Source organism: Homarus americanus, unplaced genomic scaffold (assembly GCF_018991925.1).
Source record: "Homarus americanus isolate GMGI-L3 unplaced genomic scaffold, GMGI_Hamer_2.0 scaffold27231, whole genome shotgun sequence".
In the NCBI taxonomy this organism is placed as follows: domain Eukaryota; kingdom Metazoa; phylum Arthropoda; class Malacostraca; order Decapoda; family Nephropidae; genus Homarus; species Homarus americanus.
In genome coordinates, this window is record NW_024718545.1 from 1128566 (window position 1) to 1150399 (window position 21834).

Below are 21834 nucleotides of genomic sequence, written 5' to 3' on the forward strand. Positions count from 1 at the left end.
ACCCGGAGCTTGAATCGTTCCTTTTGAAATACTGCTAAAAGATCTTGTGTGGGGGTAAATATTATGAGAAGTATGAGGGAAGTAGATTAAGATACAGTGTAATGAAAGACCAGGAAGCGGCATTATAGAGTGAAGAGCCTCTTGTCATTTATAAGATGACCTCCACGATCAAGGCTTCTGCTTAGTGTTCTCCCTCTTTTTTTCTTATTTTTGCAAGGATCACTTCATATTTTTTATTAAATCATTTTGTATCTGCTTATCAATCGTTTAGTTATTTTCTTTTAATTTTTGTAATTCACTGACGATGACAGCTCAGGGTAATAAATCGAGTAATATTTGTTCGAGCATTCCATCACATAAGACGGAAAATATCCTGTCAGTCCTCCATCCCATCCATGAACCAGCCTGAGACTCATGAACCTCTAAACCCGAGACAATACACACTGTTGTACCCATAGTTGGTGCACTGGGTCGTGTGGTGTCTCGGATTCACAGGTTCATAAGTCTCGAGACGGATGAGTGATAGGACTTTATTCCATGACTGTACATTAAGAATACCAATGTACCATCTCTTGCACTCTCAGACATAAGTTAAATGTACATAATGGGTTTATGTGTGTGTGTGTGTGTGTGTGTGTGTGTGTGTGTTTTGCTCCTCACTCTTCTTGTTTCCTGTAAATCCTTGTTGGCGGCGGCGGGACTGACCACCAGGGAATTCCTCTACCGCCGGACAAGCAAAACACTTTTCTCTTACCTGAAAAATCAAAGGTATGTTCTTTCCTCTCGTTGTAAATTCATAACAGTAAATCCCGCTACATTATTCTGGCTTAGACAGTGAGCGTATAGAAACACACAGTTTACTTTCACAAAATATCTTATTACGTTAGAAAATTTATATGTAAACATGAGTGTAGGAGGTGATAATATAACACACGAGGATGTGGCTGGGGATATTGACTCCTTTGATATAAGTTTGTTTAATATCCGTTGAAAATTTTTAAAAATTACCAAGTAAATAATATCAGAAAATTACTCCCAGCTGCTGCACTATGTTAACATTAATTAGTCTCAATATTAATCGGGTTACACATGTATTTAAAGGCGTTAATGTAGTTATTTGTTAATAGGTATAATAATCAGTGTATTTTAGTAAAGGATCATCATATTATAGGACTCTCATTATATATAGTTGGGGTATTAGAGACATTCACTTGTTAATCCCGGCCAGGTAGTGTTATCAACTGAGGTGTTAAGATTCCTTCCTATTAGTTAGCCACACTGCCTTCACCAATATAGCCAACATCACAACAATATCGAAGATAACAACAGCAACAACAGCCAACCCGGGAAACAAATCGTTTTGACGCACACAAAAAAAGGGAGACTGAACCATTTTTAAATCGTTTTATCCATTGGCAGATTGTTTTTGGACCTTGACAACAGAGAAAATGTTGGAAGATAAGAGTTTTTCAATGTTTTTACAAGTTAATATAATATAGGTTGATGTCCTGTAACCTCTTGAGTATGCCTTTACATGATAGTAGTAATAATAATAATAATGATAATAATAATAATAATAATAATAATAATAATAATAATAATAACTGCACTTCAGACTTAGTAACAAAGAGATGAAAGTATTGTATTTAGATGCACAATTACTTCAACATAAACGCTCATTAGCAGGAATACAGTAACTGGCAGAACACGTTCATATCTGGTACCAGCTGGGTAATGTCAACAAAACCAGTATGAGCTAAATGAAGCCCCGTATGTCGAATTACACATAACTGGACACAAAACTGATCTTTTGATTAGGTGAATGAAAGCAATGATGAGAATTATTGCGGGATATAAAAAATCTAGTTCGAGTGCTGTACTATATGAGCGGATTGTATGTGTGTATGAGAGAGAGAGAGAGAGACCATCAGTTCGTATCCACACCTGCCTTTGTCAACACTTGCTCTTCTTCATCCACACCTGTCTCTATCTGACCACACCTGCTTTTCTCTGTCCAAACCAGCTCTTCTACACCCACACCTGTTCCTCCACGCCCTTACCTGCCCCTCCAACCTCGGTGACATCTCCTTGGTGTTGATGCATTTTACAACATTTTCTCTAAAACATGACATGACAGCATTCCCCGAGGATTTCCGATGAGTTCAATATCAGTGACGATCCGACTAAAAGCTGGTGAGTCTAGACTTGTGAAATATTAGTGTACAGCGTCGGTAGTCTGAGAAAAAGCGACCGAGGATATTTCGCGTGTTCTGCTTTACTTAAACAACAACAACAGTAATAATAATAAGTTAAAAGGGTATTAGAAATATTAAAACCACTAATAATAATAATAATTATAATAAAACAATGACCATAATGCAGTTACCAAACACTGAAGGAAGGTAATCAGTGCAGGACCACCTCTTTCTGGGTCAGAGTGAAGGGCATATTAAGGAGCCATGTTATTAATTATATGCTAACGAGGAGCCAGTAAATCCGGCGTACAGTAGCGTGCGGTCATAAATACACGGGGCACATGATAGATGGTTCCCAGCTTACAATATACCCACTCGTATTTTACCCCGTACATGACGTCATTGCTTCGCCCCACCGTCATGATATATGGCCATGATTAAACGTTATGCTACGCCGCCGAGGTAGAGTTATGGGCTGTGAATGGCAGGATTTTCATGTAATCTCCATTGATTTTTTTTGGGGGGACAGATTTTTCTTGTTTGGTTTAAGAGGGATTTTGTTTTGATAATTTGTGTCTGTATTTTTACCTTCAGGATTTATATTTTTTGTTAGTGGTTTATGTCTTGTGTTTGATTTAAGAAACTACTGTGGAAATATTAACAAATGACTATTTCTTTCACTCCAGGTAATTTTATTGATCACTTAACTCTTTATTTTAACTGACTTTAGTAAATAATAATAATTGAGTATTTGTATAGAAGTCAAAATTTCTACCCAGTTTCTCAATGGTTCATACGATAACTGTTTTTTTTTTACTTAGGACTGGAGATATAAGACCCACATCAACCTGCCATAGTAAAACTTAACTCAACAATAATGACTCGGGTGGAGGTGGAGTTACACCGAAACTCTAGGTTGAATTTGATACTTTCTCATAGCACCAGTCGGGGGACGGGGGATAGAGGAGGAGGAGGCAAATTAACGTGTAGAAATTATGTGGATTCGGACCCTCAGTTTCACCACACGAACCCGGATTCAAGAAGATTCATACAGTGTATTTTTCTCGTAAGTGGAGATGTAAGAATGTATTTAACGGTATTTCTTAAGGTAATAGTCACAGTTTGCGTTCATAATGGCAGCAAATTTATGCCGAGCCTCTCTACCTGTACATAGTGGAAGATAAGTTCAATTAGGGAATATACAGTAGTACAGGGACCTGGTGGATCAAGGCGCTGGGTAGTGACTGGTGGAGTTGTTTGTGGTGACATTAGTGTCTCGAGGTATAACTTGTAGTGAAATTGCGACCCAATACTGTACAACGCAACGCACTGTAACCTAACCTAACCGAACCGAACGGAACCTAACCTAACCTAACCTAACCGAACCTAACCGAACCTAACCTAACTTTATTATACCTGTAAATTAGTGTTTTATCTTGTAATTATATATTTTTTCTCGTTCTCAATATACTCAACTGCTGATCCTGTAAAAGTCTACATCCATCTATTAACGAGAATCACCATGTAAGAAAATTGAAGTCTCTCGGTCACTGAATATCTCAAGCCCACTCACCTTAACACTACTACTAAACTCTCTTCTTTAATCACTACGTCATGGTGAGGAAGGTTGTAATATTAAATCAGCGAGACTATAAAGGCTTACTGCAAGGAGCACTTTAATCCTCTTTGCATCAAGAACTTACGTCTCTAATTATCTATGAATTTTTAATATCAACTTCATTAGCCAAAAGTGAAGTCAACTAGGCGATGATTAAATAAAGACTACGTGTATATTTACTTAGATTCATGAGTTAATGAGGTAAATGGGTAATTTGGGGAAAGAAAGGGAGAGAAAATAAGGAACACAAAAATTATGAAATTGTTAGAAATATGAAAATAGACACGTGATGATGTTTCACCTTCGTTGCTGACAGTATGTACTGTGGCTCTCACCACCACATGTCTTGAGTCTTTAGTCGTTCTCACTATCACATGTCCTGAGGCGTTCTCTTTTGGGGCGTTCACCTCATTACATTTCCTGAACTCTCAAACAGTGGAGCAGAAGTTGGCCTGAACTCTGCTTGGGCTGTTTTCTCCCAGCCAACTTGGAGGCAGCAGCCTGCGTCTCCTACAATACACTCGGCTGGGTGTGCATTTCCACCAAGTTTTGGAGTAAATGGAATAGCACAACGACTCGATGCCTCGTAGAATGTCCATTGTAAAAGTTGTCTTGGAGGGTTTTAGTGTTTCTGACAACAGGTGCTTTTACGCCGGTGGCTCAGGTTCCCCGAGCTGTCACCACTACTTATCTCAGTCAACAAGTGTCTTTATTTTACTCTTAACTCACTTTTCTGGTTGGTCCTATTTATTTGTTCACGGAAAAAAAAAAATATATATATATATATATATATATATGTATATATATATGTATGTATAATTTGTGTTGTTTAAAAATGAATAGCTCCTGTCAGTAAGTGCGTTTATTTTTCTATAACTCAGATTTTTTGTTTGATCTGTATTAGTTACACTGGACAAACGATGTTTTAATTATGATCACAAGTACTTTTGTTTTTGTTATGGTCACTGTTTTTTGTGGATAATTTCTTTCCTAGTGTTGTCAGAGGTAATTCTGTCAGGTTATATTATTGACAGCTTAGCTCTCTTGTAGTCAGTATTATTTCCTTGTCAAAAATTATTTTATATCGTGGTAACTTAGTTTCCTGGTGTTGTCAAGCAATTTTCTGCTGTTAACAGACACCGATGTTGTCATGATCCCTCCACCTTTACCCGCACATAACACGGTGTTAACTTTCTGCTCTACTCTCAGAACCCAACAATAATAATAATACGTATCCCAGTAATAATAAATAATGATAATGACGATGAATATTTTTATTCATATTACTATTATTATCGTCGGGATAATGAATATGAGATAATAATAATAATGATGATAATTCATAAAACAACAATAATAATAATAAGAATAATAATTAATAATAATAATAATATTAATAAGAGCAATAATAATAATAATAATAATAATAATAATAATAATAATAATAATAAAAATAATAATATAAACAATACCAGTAGAAAAATAACCTATGTAATATATCTAGCGAGTTACAGGAGCGTCGGCGTCAAGACCAGAGACTAACAGCGAAACATGTCCACCAAGTCACCTGGAAATAAAATATCACTGCGGGCGGTGATATATTGCCGAGACTGAGGCAATAAACCCACTCTCTCGCTGATGTCCTTAAACGCTCAGTCTTGGGACCCAGTGGGGGTGTCTTGGTGGGTTAGTGTGAGGTGTCCTGGTGGGTTAGTGTGAGGTGTCCTGGTGGGTTAGTGTGATGTGTCCTGGTGGGTTAGTGCGATGTGTCCTGGTGGGTTAGTGTGAGTGTCCTGGTGGGTTAGTGTGATGTGTCCTGGTGGGTTAGTGTGAGGTGTCCTGGTGGGTTAGTGTGATGTGTCCTGGTGGGTTAGTGTGAGGTGTCCTGGTGGGTTAGTGTGAGGATTGCATGGAGATTACATTAGTCTAATATATTACAGTTGTGTTAAATGGTCTAGTTAAGTATCAGTGCAAGTGTGGTTAAGTGTGAGATAGTGTATTTGACTTTAAGATGGTCTAGTTAAGTGTGAGTGCAAGTGTGGTTAAGTGTGAGATAGTGTATTTGGTCTAGTTAAGATGGTCTAGTTAAGTGTGAGTGCGAGTGTGGTTAAGTGTGTGGCCAGATCCAGCCATCAGCGCGACGCCTCCAACTCGCACAATATCGATCAGTAATCCTCACCAACCATAACTTCTGCTCCCGGCCAGCGATCAAGATAAAACTTTGTCAAAACCCATTGAATTGGGTCGTAAGATTGGACGATACCTCACGTCAGTGCCTTTAAAGTTTGCTGCTGAAGACGTTCTCTTAGTTGAAAAGTAGTGGCCACGGGATGTGAGCGGGGGGGAGGGCGACAGACGTCCGGGAGGACATACTGACAGGCGTTTGGGACACAGGAGGAAATCTTTACGCGGATTTATCGTAAGAGTGAGGGACTGGACGTCGCTCTGGGGTGGAGGTGTGGACACAGAGGCGTAAAAAATGGACGGGAATAATAAAAATTGCACGGGGAGGAAAGTTCCTTAAGCTGACAGAGGGACAGATCCAGTTAGAGTGTGTGTGTGTGTGTGTGTGTGTGTGTGTGTGTGTGTGTGTGCGTGTGTGTGTGTGTGTGTTCAGAGTCGTCCTCTTTTTACACAATGTACAGTACATCCATGGCCCTTCTCCTATACTTAATGTTAGTATTTTTATCATTATTATTGGTCGACGTAAAAAAAAAAGTGATAAACAAAAGTCTTCGTCGAATAACATGAATTTATTGGTTGAAAGGAGAAATAAAGGAATCTGAGGAGAACTCTTGTAGGTAATGCGATTTCCTACCGACGTGCCGTTTTACTATTAGTTTTGATGTGGTTTCGGGTAGGCAGCAGCAGGGCCGTCTGAGCCGTGGAGAGACTTAGAGCTACTTCAAGAAATTACCCCCTCCCTCCTCCCTCCTCCTCCTCCTTCCCTCCTCTCCACACCACCCCCCATCCCTCTCTCGCCACACCCCCAATCATGAGAGCTACTTTCTCCAGGTTAAAGTAAAATGAAGAAATTCGGATGTAAAATGTTTGTGGGTGGGGGTACTATATCTCTCTTATTGAAAATCAGGTTTAATACATAAAATTCTTCCGTTATTCACAAGGTTTGGGTTTTGAAAATTGACTCGAGTGACTAAATTCATGCGATAATTCATTGTGGCAGGATGTAATTATCAGTTCCACTCACATACACAAACCATTAATTACCTAAGCTAACCAATAATTACCTCTCGGGACGTGAAGAAACTTGGCCAGTGTTTCATCTTGTCCGGGGATTGAACCTGGGGACCTCTAGCTTGCGAGGCGAGTATGCTTACCACTATAGCACAGGTCACCGCCATCCGTTTTGATAGTGAAGGAACTCAGAGTCAAACAGAAAAATAAACAACTAGCTTTTTTAACATGACGATTAAACAAGGAAAACAATAAACGTAGAAATTAAAAAAAAAATTGAAATAGCCAAAAAATAAATACGAAACAATAGAGAAAAGGAAAACGGATGAACGAAAACAAAAAGGAAAACAGAAAAGAGGGAAAAACAAAAGAGAAAAAAACAAAGGCCCCTCTGATTATCACCCTCCCTCACCCCGTATCATAGCCATACCCCCTCCCTATCCCTTTCCCCCCTTCCTCCCTCGTCCTAATCCCCTTCCCCCTCAGCCCTCCCCCCTCAGCCCTCCCCCTCCCTCCTCAGCCTCCCCCTCCTCCCTCAGCCCCCCCCCTCCATCACCGGAAATTCAGCCAATATTTCTTTCCAGGCGAGTAAGCTTGTAATTATAGTACTTAGGGGCGTAGTCGAGCGTGATTGTCAGGCGACGTCTGTCTCGTGGATTAAATGCTGCACCCACACCAGCTGTCTGTCTCCTGTCTGGCTGATGTTGTACTTAGACCAGCTGCCTGTCTGTCTCCTGTTTGCTGTCTGTCTGTCTCCTGTCTAATATTGCCTTCACACTCTCACATTAGGTTCTTGTTATTTGTCTTTGCGGCCAAGTTATTGAATATCCAAGATTCATAATTTGTCAACAATGTACTGTTCACTTACCGACCAGGGCTCCGTCATCTGGGATCCTAACCTTACCTAACCTAACCTAACCTAACCTAACCTAACCTAACCTAACCTAAATCACGATTATACACGACGTTATTCCGATAAATCATATCCAGAAGTTCTCGGAGTGACTAAAACGAGAGGAAAGTTGCTTACTGCTGAAAAGTCTTGGAATAAAGAAGGGGATGTCGAGTGGTGTGGCTATACCAGTAATTTGTCCCGTGGCAGCGAGCACTGAGGCGGGGTACATTAGGCCGGGAATATTGCGGCACGAAGGAAGAAGCAGAGTGTGGGAGAGAGGGGAAAAACTCCTTGTGAGAAGCAGGTGAAGGATCTTGATAAAGTGAGGAGATATGAGGGGGAAGATATGAGACGGGAGGAAAATGTGAATATATATAGTGTTGATGTTGGTATGAGGTGAATGATGTAGGAGGCAGTGCTGGTGTGTGGGTGGCTGTGTGTGTTTATAGTAAATAGATTAAAATGATGAGGGTTTTAATTTTTAGTGTTATTTGTGGGTCGTGTGTGTGTGTGTGTGTGTGTGTGTGTGTGTGTGTGTGTGTGTGTGTGTGTGCGTGTGTCTGTCTACCTGCGTGTTTGTCTGTGTGTCTAATCAGTTAAATGGATGCATACACATGATCTTTGCCAGACATTGTCCTATAAGTTAGGTACATCTCTTGACGAGGAAAAGTTTATATAATGAATTACTGAAGATGATGAAAGATGGCGCTGCTCTCCCTCCCGACACACCTTTTATTCTTCACTAATGTACTCGTGTTGTACAGTGGCAGTGATAATGGCAGGTGGAGATTGTCTCATCGAAGGATATACTATATTAAAATAAAAATAAACTTATTTACAGCTATGCAATGATTAAGTATGTATGTATGTATATATGTATGTATGTATGTATGTATGTATGTATGTATGTATTAGGTGTGAGGTAATCTATTTATGATATTGAACAGAGCAGGAGACGACATGTTACCGTAGCACAAATTGGTGTGATTATGAGGATATTAAATGTGCCGATATATGATAATGTAGGAGAGTCTTGGTGTCGTGTTAGGTATACGTGACCTCAGGAGAGCGGTCGCAGGTCCTCTTTGGTTTAATTGTTGAGTTCTGCCTAAATCACACTGTTGACCTCTTGGGGTCTTAGTATGGCTTCCCCTCCCTCGTTCTTCCTTCCATCCGTCCACAAACTTTTGACATTTTCGACTTCTTTCCATGAAGTATTTGTTCATTATTGGTGAAACCTTGCAGAAAAGTTCTTTGAGTTATTCTTTATCAAACGTTTGTCTGACATCAGCGTATGACCTGCAAGATGATGGTGTTACGAGGGAAAAAAATAATTTCTTGTCTTAACCTTCTGGGTGAATTTTCCTGAAAATTTATAAGCGCGTCCCTGAATGCTCCTTCCAAAGTTGTGTCTGATGTCAGCGTTTGTCATCCCAAATGGACGTTTAGACGCCGTGCTCAGGCATGACGTCACACAAGATGACCGACGTTCGCATATGACGTCACGCCGGAGATCCAGTTAGGAATTTTTTTCTCGCCCTCCTAAAAAAAAGTTGGGGTGGGGTGAGGCGGGGCGAGGCGGGGCGGGGCGGGGCATGGCGTGGGTGGGGAGCTGGTCGCTGAAACTGTCATTACTTTTCCCCCGAAGTTATTACGCATTGTATAAATAAGAATCTAAAATGAAACGGAATAATTGACCTTTGACTTTCTTGTATATTTTATTATTGTTAAACCAACACGCTCGATGCCATCATCACTGTCACGATCACCACCATCACCCCTACCACCATCACCCTCACCACCATCACCCCTACCACCATCACCACCACCACCCACCACCATACCACCATCACCACCACCCCTACCACCATCACCACCACCCCTACCACCATCACCACCGTCCCTCGCTTCCCACTACCACAACCGTCACTTGCACTACTGTTACCGTTATTTATACCACAACCGTTCTACCATTATCCCCACTTTCGTTACCATTCCCCTACAACCACCATCTCCACCTTTACCACCACCATCCCCTCCCTTACCACTACCACCACCACCACCACCACCACCCCACCACACCGCCTTACACCACAACTCCTAACAGTACTATGACTACTACTGTCTGTGCACCTAGTCACGACACAGTTGTTATTATTATTATTATTATTATTATTATTATTATTATTATTACAATAGGTATTCCTGTCTTTCTGCTATTCCTACTAGTGCTATTAGAATCAGCTCTCCTATCACAAGCACCCACCAACCCCACTTCCACATTCACCACATGAGCGCCAGCCTCTCAACCACCCCCATCCCTGATGATGATGCAGCAGGCAGGTGGGGGCGGTGCAGGTGACTTATGGGTAAACTTGGTGTCGAGCAGCCAGGAAGCTGACCACATAACTCACCTGAAGGTGGACGCTACTGCCCTCCTGTAAGAACCTGCCGCCTCTGCGTGATGCTCCTCTAACTTTGGTCCTCATCAGGGAGAGAGACAGAGAGAGACAGAGAGACAGAGAGAGAGAGAGAGAGACAGAGAGAGACGTGTCCTTAGGAAATGTTTGGTTTATTCAAATATTTGTTACGGTAAAGAAAGATCATTTTAGGTAGAGATGAAATTCATTCAAAAAGGAGAATGTTAAATAGAAACGTCTGTATTTAAGAAAGTGGGCTTGAGAAATGAGTCTATTAAGTCGATTTGTTGTCAAATAAAAAAAGGAGCCTTTGGATGACCTTTGTAAATTATGCTCTGTTGCTCTGTTTTGGTCGATGAAAAAATGGAGATAATAATTTATGATGACCCAGCAAGAACTTCAGTAAAATGAGGTTTCACTGACTCGTGTCGTCAATGCTTTAAAGGAACATTTTTAGGGTAAAGACACGCGCCAGTAGGAACATGTCGCTGTCTGGCCATGATACTGTTTGGACCTATCACTGGTAGGTGGGTTAATGGTCTTGGTAGAGAATATGTTGAGTTTATTACAACCTGAAGTGGATAGTTGAACAGACAGAGGTAAAAATGTGAACAGACGGAAGAGCGAATACTGCCTTAACCTAACCTAGCCTAACCTAACCTAACCTAACTTAACCTAACCTAACCTAAACTAAACGAGTACCGACAACCTGTTGGTGAAAGGTTGAGAGAATAAATGACATGAAAATACTCAAGTCAAAGCTTCTTGAAAACATGATGGGAACAAACATAACAGAATGCCCATGATGTAAAATTCTTACTAATCAAAAGTTGAGCTCAAGTTAGAACGAAAACTTCACCAAAGGTTATTGAAGAATGAATTTCTGAAGGCTTTCAAAATACGTGAATTTACTATAAACTGCTCACAAAGAATCCACACAATTTTTACATAAACTTTCTCAACACAAGAAATTTTAAGCTTCTTTTCTCATTAGCTTAAAGACCTGCAGCGGAGTTCATTATCCAGCTTTTATCGGCTTAATTTCATTTATGTTGTTTTTGGTCCTGATTCTCACCTTCCTGTTTTGTACTGCGTGATGTAATGCACCTAGGTGTGTGTGTGTGTGTGTTACAGGCTTCTAAGATACGTATTCCTTAAGCTCTGATCTATCACTGGACGACAGAAGGACGTGTAGATGCAGTCACCACACGGAGTAGTTCGCCTCATTTCATGGAAATTTTCTCCGGTATCTGCGTATACAGTCACCAACTTAAACTCCCTTACTTCTCTCAACCTAAGTCTTTGCGTTTTTGTGTATGTTTTTTTTTTTATGATATATTGACACACAGTTTTACCATTTAGAAGTAAACACATCGTGAATTTTCTGGCACTTTTGTTTAATTCATCGCCATTTTTTGTAACTGTCCCACACAGAAAAGTTACCTAAGTTCTTTCATTCAACCATTTCAAAAGTATGTAACATTGTGAAACTTCCCTTCAATCATCTTTTATGTAGGTAATTTCAAGAAGTACATTCACCCACTAAACTCCTGTCGCTTCTGCTGAACCACACCACACACACAGCTGTGGTATGAGCAGCTGTTATTTCTTCTGTCGATTAACTAGAATATAATTAATGTTGTCCAATAATAATTCTTAAAGTTGACCCCAAATTTTAGGTTTATTGCACCGTCTTCCCTCTTACATATCCCATTCTATTATTGCTTTTCTCATCTGTCGCTAACGAAATAGTGGGCTTAGAAACAGTGACCGTCCGTCCGTGCGTCCGTCCGTGCGTCCAGTAAACAGTTTTAACGTATTTTCTGATTCAGTTGCCGGATTGACTTCCACTTTTGTTATGGGGACACATCAGAGGACTCCTGAAAACTAATAACATTGTAACACGGCTCAGTGACTGTCTCTCCCCCTCCGCTCCTTTGATCTTTCCAAACATTTCCAACTAATTTCTTTTTCTTTCCAGTGAAGAAAATTTACATATTCCAACAGTTAGTTGATTTAATTACATTCAATCCTCAGCCTAGTGAACACATACGATTACGAGGGCCAATGTTCATCACAGATTGCCTTAGTAAAAGCAGACAAGTAGACAGGAACCAGTCATGTCGTCATGCCCTGGGGGAGGAGGGGGGGTTGAGGCTCTTTGAAGGTAACGGGAGACCAGGCGAAAACTCTGTACAATACTGAGGTCATTGTTCTCTTGTCTGGTTCAATCAACTGGGAGGTGATTCCCCTTACGCAGGACAAAAGAGGAACTTAATGGAATATAACACCTCCTCACTCCCTTCACACGCGTTCTCCCTCAGCTCGTGGTCACATTTTCACCCCTTTATCATATATATTGCTTACCTTCCCCTCACTGATACCTTCTTTCCCCTCATAGTTACGTTCGTTGTCGTTCATAGTTACGTTCCTTTCCCTCACCCACACCTTCCCTCCCCTCATCCCCACCTTCCTTCCCCCACTCAAATACACCCCTTCCCTCCCCTCACCCCACCTCTCCCCCCCCCACACACCCCTTCCCTCACTCTCACACACCCTGAACAGGAAATAGAACATCACTGAAACTAACCTGAAGATAAACTGAATGAAAAGTTCAGTAGTAGTCTTATGAGCGATATCCTGCCTTGTCCGGAAGTATGGCTAGAGTCTGTAGTCATTTAGGTTTATGTAGTGGATTTAGTCTCCTGCTTTGAAAACGATACTAAAGGAAACAAAAAACATATTAATCCAAGTTCCGTCTACTGTAGTCAGCTCGGAGGTAAAGGGCGTCTTGGGTAGAATTTCTTCATATTTGGTGGTTAAGATTGAAAATTTTGTCAGTGCCCTGTGTCGGTGCTCCTGTGCTAAGGCGTTGGAATATTTTTCAGCTTTTCGTTTAATGAGTCTCAGCGTGTTCAGGGGTAGTGCCAGTATACAGGTCAAGGTGGTGATGAATTGGAGGTCAAATACTTTAGTGTTGTCTTACAAATTGTGTTAACGGTATTATTTAATGTAGTTACGAATTAATTAAAAAGTATAAATGAAAAAAAAATCCACTTTTATGTTTTACCTTTTATCTCACAGAATTGTGTTAATACTGAAAGAGAATAAAATAAATTCATGAAATTGAAATTCAGTAAATATTCTTTTGTCAACAGTGGATGTCAAAAATGTCTCTTTTTCGCTAAATCTCTTCTGGGTTGTTTTAGATTTAAGGGATCTGCTGACTTAATAATGCCTTGTGGTATTTGACCTGTAACGATGCCAAATCAGAACAGATGTAAATGGCTGTCAGTCAACAGGTAAATAAAGAGTATAGCGTATAGTATTAAAACACCTCTCTGTACATTACTACTACAATGGCCGCATGAAATAAAGGAATGGCGCTGTAAATTATTCTTTACTGCAATATGAAAGAAAGAAAAACAATAAGAAAAATAATATTAGAGAAATGTTTTTATTGATAACTCATCCCTCACACCCCGAGGCCTCAAGTCTGGGTCTAGGTTTTCAACAATTTGCGCGTTGAATTTCTCCCTCTCTTCCCCTCCAGTTTTAGGATAAGAGTCTCCGTCTTCTCACGGTACATCTCAGAGCAATATAGCCACCATTATAACTGTCGTCATGCTACACCAGCTGAAGAGCACCAGGAAAATAATTCGATCTTTTGTCACCAAGTTATGGAGAAAATTCAACTAATGATGCTTTAGCAATCTGTGTACAGGTCCTGCCTTAACTGTAGCCAGGTGTTATATCATTAGCTCCTACACCAATACCATTCGATTGCTTTTGATTATGTTGTACTACGGAAATTTAAGAGACTTTATATAATGGTCTTGTTGATTATTGAAGCTTTGTTGGTTATGTGATGAATATTATATAGGGTGTACCAGAAAAAGAAAGTCCCCCCCCCCCCGCCTCCAAATCACAGTGTCTCAGGAGCAGGCAGGGAGGGAGGCAGGCAGGGACAATTTTCTGGGACACCTTATATTATTATACTGTTGTTGTCTTTGTCTTTCTCATTTAATATACATGTATACTGTATATACTTATTTGTTTACTAACTTCATATATACATTAATTAGTTTGATATATTGAGTTAATAGTTTGGCCACTTAAAGGAACACTCGTCACACTGTACATAATATTATTTGGAAAAGTAATACTATTATCCTTTCTGGTATTGATTTTCCCTAGGACAAAAATAGTCTTCAATGTCAGTTAATTGTTAAAGTTTGGGAGGAAATTTTGGCCAAGAATTTATTGTGGAAAGAGAAAAAATTTCTATAACCGGAAATAGAAAAAAATAGATAACAGGGCCCCGGTCACATGGCAGATATTGAGTACATCAAACCCCGTGAACATTCTGGCATTAAAAAGGAAAAAAAAATATTTCCCTCTCTGACCTTTTGCCTGTGAGAGGTTTTAAACTTGGGTCGAGTCGGTGGTGGTGAGTTGTGTCAATAGTTGTCAGTGGCCCAACTCAACCAAGAGACACCCGACTTCCCCCCCCGAGGACCTGCCTGAAGGAGAGGAGTTGAAGCCTCCTGCGTGAGATGCTGCACGATTTTCTTGAAAGGAAAAAGTTGAGGAGTGTAGGAGTGGGAGGCCGAGACGTGATTTTTTTTTACTTAGATATTTTTACATGTGTGAGTGAGACAAACGTGTATGGTTGTCTTGTTCTGTCTATGTTCAAATTATCAAACGGGATGCTTCTTATGTAACCATAGTATGCGTTTATGATATATATATAAGTTATGCCTATAAGTACACCCACTAAAAAATTATTCGGCACTCATGCCATATTGTATCACGCCGTAAGGGTGCTGAATAATTTTTAGTGGGTGTACATTAGGTGTGTGTGTGTGTGTGTGTGTGTGTGTGTGTGTGTGTGTGTGTGTCGCCAGCCCAATATTTACGTCACACAAGCCAAAATATTTTCCGAATAAAGACCCTTAGACGGTGTAAATGTCGAATACCAACATATTTTGACGGCCGTTGTTGGTTGTGTTTTAGGCGCGGGGAGAGGGCGTGAACCAGCCTTATCATCAATTGTGAATACCATTGTTCTCCTCCAACAAATTCTGTTTGGGAGGACTGGACCATTGACCCTGGCGCTGTTTTATTGACTATAACTCTCTCTCCCCCTCCCCAGTCCTCTTTCTCTCTGTCTTTCTCTTTTACTCTCTCTTTCTTTTTCCCCTGAACTATGCAACAAGAGAAATGATGAAAATGGATAAAACATGACTAAAGAGAGAAATAGGAGACAAGGGGGGGGGGGGAGCACCGTCTCTCTTATACTTATCTTCCACTGACTTGATGCTCAGCAAGAGTCTTACTGAGGCATGGTCAGGACCCTCTTTCCTCTCCCTTAACCTCCCCCCCCCCTTCCTCTCCCTCACTCTCCTCCACTTTCCTTATCCTCTTTATTTTAGTTGTATTTGTCTGTTTGCAAGTTGGATATTATTACACGCCTCTGGTACAACTTCTCCTCCTCAACCAGTGTTTACAGAGACAAGCCTTACAAAGAAGAGTTATGCTCACAGTTTTTTTATAAATACTTGGATCCCATGACCATAAGTTTAATTCTTCCTAATCCGATTCCGGGAAAGATAACTTATGATAAAGCCCAAGTTTCCCCTAAAATTAACAGGATTATACCTCGGTAATTTGGATCCACTGAGAGAGTTGACTGAATTACTGAACCTATGGGGAAAGGGGTCCTCCCTACCTTAATTTTAGGTCCCTGTTATTAAATTGGGAGTGGACTGTGAGGGAGAGGGACGAGAGGGAGATAGATAGGGAGGCCCTACACACAAGGGGATGGATAGGAGGATTTTGGAGTGGGTAGGAGAGGGGGGGTGTTTGTGTGTGTGTGTGTGTGTGTGTGTGTGTGTGTGTGTGTGTGTGTGTGTGTGTGTCGTTATTTCAGTCTTCACTGTGTCTGTATTACAATAATTGCATCAGTGTGAATATTGGGAACGTGGCAGCAGCAGACGGTCTGTGTGGGGTTTGACTCACATTGGTGTTAAACAATTGGCTCTACCATTGTACCTGAATCACTTGTTTTATACAGTGGTGATGGCACTGAGGCACTATACTCGTCTTTCACCCACGAGAGCAGCGTTTAACCCCACCTTTGTTATACAGTATATATGTATACGTGGTTTATCATCACGAATGAAAAGGCAGGATTGATTAGTTTGAATATCTTTGTAACTCACATTGTACCACTGTTGTGTGTGGTGTAACGTCATTGGTGTAACAGACGCGGTGTTGTATCTCACGTACACATAACAAACAAAAATGCCCTGTTACATCCACTGCCATAAAGGGTAACACACAACAACAGAAACCAAGTAGTGTTCACGTCAGGTGGTAAAGTGTTCTCGCGAGTGATACCCGACCGAAGTTGAGGATTGGGTTCTCTCTCCTACGCCATCCCTTGTGCCCTCAGCAACACATCCTACAAGTGGCATGAGTAATCTATTAGCTGCTCAACGTTAAAACCCAGATCAGCACCTGCCCGGCCATCAAGTGCCATAGAAGGGCAAATAAATTCATAATATAATCTTATACAACCAGTCATCGGTATTAAAGTGAAAAGAATAATTGAAAGACTCACAAGTAATATAAGTCAGATAAATCAACAAAACGAATAAAATTAAATACAAATAAACACTCGTTGGTAGGATGAGACTCGAGTGATAAATAAATGTTGTCGTGGGTGTTGGAAGGGCGGTAAGGTAAGCGCACGGAGCCAGACAGCGGGTCGTGTAATTGTTGAATTTGTCATGTTTTCCCGGATGTGTCTGGCTATATTCGGCTCCCAGGGCAACGCAGTGGATATTCGCGGTCCATAAGTAAGGTGAAGGAAGAGAGAGAATGGGAAGGAGAGACGATAGGGACGGTGAGGGGAAAAGGAAAGAGAGAGAGAGAGAGAGGAAAACAAATTACACAACAGACAAACAGTATAAATGTGTAAATACGCATTCACAGGACTGAGCATAACACTCAAGCAGATATACACTTTTTTAATTGAAACACACACACACACACACACACACACACACACACACACACACACACTTACTCTAAACTAATTGCATTATACTTAAGTTACCATTGGATGTACCATGTTACTAAAGACTAAATAATCCGCTTTAGAGAAGAGATTTTAATTATACCATTACTGAATTATATTAATGTTTACACTGTATTTGCCATCCACTGTTGAGTGTGATATAAACGACCAATTATATGACAGAGCACCTTAGTGGCATCCATAAATATTTATTTTAATTATGATTTAATAGCGGCAGTAACTCGTGTGTGTGTGTTGGGGATCTGAGAGATAATTTTTTTCTTAGGCATAATTGTCTTTTTCACGAATTGTTGATGTTAATTGTATAACATATTAATGTGTTTTAACAACTAATGTACCGTAATACGAGACAGTGTGTTAGGCATCAGTAATTATTATTTACCAGATATAATCACCTTCATGTGTTGGGTGATGTAGCCTGTCAGTGCATCATAAAAAAGACTGTAAATATACCAGCTGGGATGAGACGCCCTTCGACCACACCTGCAGCAGACGGGTCGTGTGTATGTTGGCTCTAGTCTCGTCACTCAGGTATATGAGTCTATCACCTTAGAGCTCTTCCTCTCCCCAGGTAATATATTGCTGGAAAACAAAAGTTGGTCCTGTGCTGATGGACTCTGCCCGAGTTTTGTTGTTGTTTTTTCCGAAAGTTTTCCCGGTGAAATATCTAAGAGGATAAGTGTGGTGTGTAAGCTGTAGGTACAAAGCACGTCACCCACCAGGGAATATGTTCAGACTCCCTTCATACAGACTGGATTACTGTAAACATAAAACCAAAGAGGGAATCGCTAATCCGTCTGGTTCACTCTCCAACACAAAGGAATATAATGTTGGGGGTAAAATACTGTTTGGTTACGCTTTAACAGTTTACTAATAAGGGAATGGAACTCAGTTTTAATAAGCTAAAAAGAAAAAAACACAGTAAGGATGATCATACTCACTCGTCTACACCTTCCAGGGAGGGAGATAAAGTTTCTTCAAGTGATAGGACCAGTTAAAGAGCTTGAGATTTTTATATAGGGCAAAGTAAAAGGAACTTATACTACTGTTCCTGTTTACGACGTGTATGTAAATTGTTCCACCGCTTTTGTAATTACTTGGTCTTATTGTTCCTGAACTACGCACACCTGTGGCTTCCTCCCCAGAGTCTAAAATTAACGGCGCGGATGAATACACAGAAGGGAGTTCGGGTGAATTCTAATGAAGTGTAGAAAGATGATACATTGAGAAGTTCATTTAATCAGTTTTCTTAATGGGAAAAAGACAAAAATAGTCTCATAGTTTAAACTTGATCTGATATTACTTATAGGTATTAGTGTCTTCGTTAATGTAGACTTGATCCGGTGATGTGTGATGGGTAAAGTGTGTCTCGCTACAGAGGTCTAGTGACACCTTTCTCTCCTCCTCCTTCAGTGTGGCGGAGACTGTGTTGTATGGGATCAGGTATTTGTTTGTCGATGGTCCGTTGATATATTCAGGTGTGTCATTGATACCTGTCTACTTCTGGTGGGTGATGACCAGGTGAGGGAGAAGAGTGTCTTAGGCAGCGTTATGGTTATCTTTACACTTACCTGCCTCTGGGTATCACGTGGGCAAGAGGACTCTAATTATTACTGTCAAGAGGACTGAGGACCCACGTAGGTGTTTAAAGAGGAGGATGGCATACACTAAGAGGGATTACTATACGGTGTTTAGGAGAGGATTTTAGTTATCACGTTATGCACCTACAGTAGCTTGAATACCTACATGCCTGTATAAATTATGTATATATTATGTTTTTTAGACCGTACCTCAGGGTAGAATGTAGTAAAGTGTAGGGTATTATCCCACAAGGCTCTTATTTTACTCATGATCCAAACTTGTGTTGGAATCAGTGTATCAGTGTGACAAGTGGGTAACTGTTAAGGGGGTGAAAGTGTGCTTTTGTTATTTTTCAAAACAATCTTTTTCATCTTCGTTACATAACCGTTGTATACGAGTAAACTAGTGTGAATATGTTTTTTCCTGAAATTTTTTTTTAGTATTCTACGTCGTTTCAACGCTCTTGACAAAAGCTATTTTTATGGTGAAAAATGCATCACATGATAAATATAATGAACAATACTTTTAATGAAGAATAATGTGTTACTGGGGGTAGTTAACTTGTTGTCGCACAGTTTAAAAAGTGTGTAGTTATGAGTATATAATGATGATGAGAATTAGCCCTCTCAATATTCTGGTACAGTCTATTGTCCTGGTAATTTGTTCCCACTAAGTGAGTGTAATCAACAGCACGTGGAGACATGCAAGAATCAAGGACATTTAATTTAATAATTTTCTCCCGGCCATTTTTTACTTGTCTCTTAAAGCGGAGGTGTTTTTGTGAGCTTCACCTAATGGAATTCCGCCTGTCTGCAGTATTTTAATGCTATTCAATACTTTATGCTATCTACTTTTTTTCCCAGTTCCTGTGTGTGTGTCTTACGGTGCTCTTGTCATTATATAAATATCAGTCTGTGTTGTTGACTATGTGATCTCTCTCCACCTTGACTCTACTAGTACTACACGTGATATTTTTGTTTGTTTTCTTGCCTGTGTGTGTCTGTCTCTCCTCACACCTCTCTCGTCATTAAGTTATCTGATTCTCTCAATATATTCTGTTTTTATTATTTTTTTCCTCCACTCTGTCATCAAATATCATCTAGTCTATTTTGTCTAGTATTTCTCTGATTGCATTTATGTAGTTTTTGTTTTATACAGTAATAATCTCTTGTGTCTTTCATTTTTTGTTTTTATCTATTATTCATTTCTATGCCTCTGTTTATTCATGTCTTTATCTATTATTCATCTCTATGCCTCTGTTTATTCATGTCTTTATCTATTATTCATTTCTGTACCTTTCCCACAATTCCAAAAATCTGGCCCAACAGACAAGTGTACTCAGAGCGAGGTATCCCATCGCGGCCACTAGAATGCTAATACCCCGATATGTAGTACCTCTGGGCCATTAACATGCTAATACTCGACACTGTTACTGCCACTTGAAGCTACTACTAACACTCGAAGCTCGAGTTACAAGATACTAGAACCCCAGTTTACTTAACCCGATGTAAGGGGGGATGAAGGCTAGTGGAATTCTGTCAGCTCCCTTATAAAAATAAATAGTAAAATTAAACTACGTCCATAAAGATATTCTTATATTACATTATTTCTTAAATCTTATTACGTCTTTTCTGTTCAAAAAAAAAAGATTCCTCACATTAATGCCCAACAAGGAAAATACTCCACACAAAAGTGCTCCTCTGACTTCAGCACAAGATGGAGAGAGAGAGAGAGAGAGAGAGAGAGCGAGAGAGAGAGAGAGAGAGAGAGAGACACTAGATGAGAAGGCCTGGCGGGAGAGACTTTAAGTGGAAAGTCCCGCAGAATATCCCGTAATTTGATTATGATTCAATTACCTTACATATTTTATTATGAAATTTCTGAGGTCTTAGGAGCATCTTCAAAGGGCCTCTCGTTCACATGAGAGAATAATTAGTTTTATAATTTAAAGGATGAGAAGGGGAAACTCTCATCAGAGTCCAAAATCATCCGCAGATAACATAGTTTGGGCAAATTTCTGCGGGCCATAACATACTCTGAATACATTGAGAATGTTTTTACCAACTGTGAGGAAAAAGTTCGAAAACTGCCAACAGGAACAGTAAATCTCTGCCTTTGTCTACAATCTAATTTTCTCCCAGTCACTCTTCTTCTTCTTCGTCTTGTTGTTTCTTCTTCATTTCTTCTGTAGCTCTCTCTCTCTCTCTCTCTCTCTCTCTCTCTCTCTCTCTCTCTCTCTCTCTCTCTCTCTCTCTCTCTCTCTCTCTCTCTCGCTCTCTTCTACACTTTAATCTATTTTCTCTTTGATTTCTTCCTACTTCTTCCTCTTCACTCTTCACTCTCCTTTCCTTTCTTCTCACACACCGTTCTTCCCCCAAACACACACACACTCTCCTTTTCCCTCCCTTCTCCAACACACCCTCCTCTCTCCACTCTCCCCTCCGATACTCCCACTTATTCTCCCTTAAAACTCTCCCTCCTTCCCTCAAACTCCCCTCCCCTCCAACATACCCTTCTCATCCCAACACACACACACCCTCCTCTCCTCTCCTCTCCCACACACCCTCCTCTCCTCTCCTCTTCCACACACCCTCTCCCTCTCACCCAACACTCGACTCTTCGGGGAACTTGGCGAGGTATCTGCAACTTGGCGCAGAGGGTGAAGCCTCCTCCTCTCCGTTCTCATAATTAATTACAAGATCAAACTCGAGACTCACTCATAAGAAAGTCTTGTTTGTTTTCACCCAGTTACTGCCTTTCACCACCCTGCTGTGGCCGGGATGAGGGTCCTCCACGCTGTGATTGCACCAGTTTTGATGCACGAC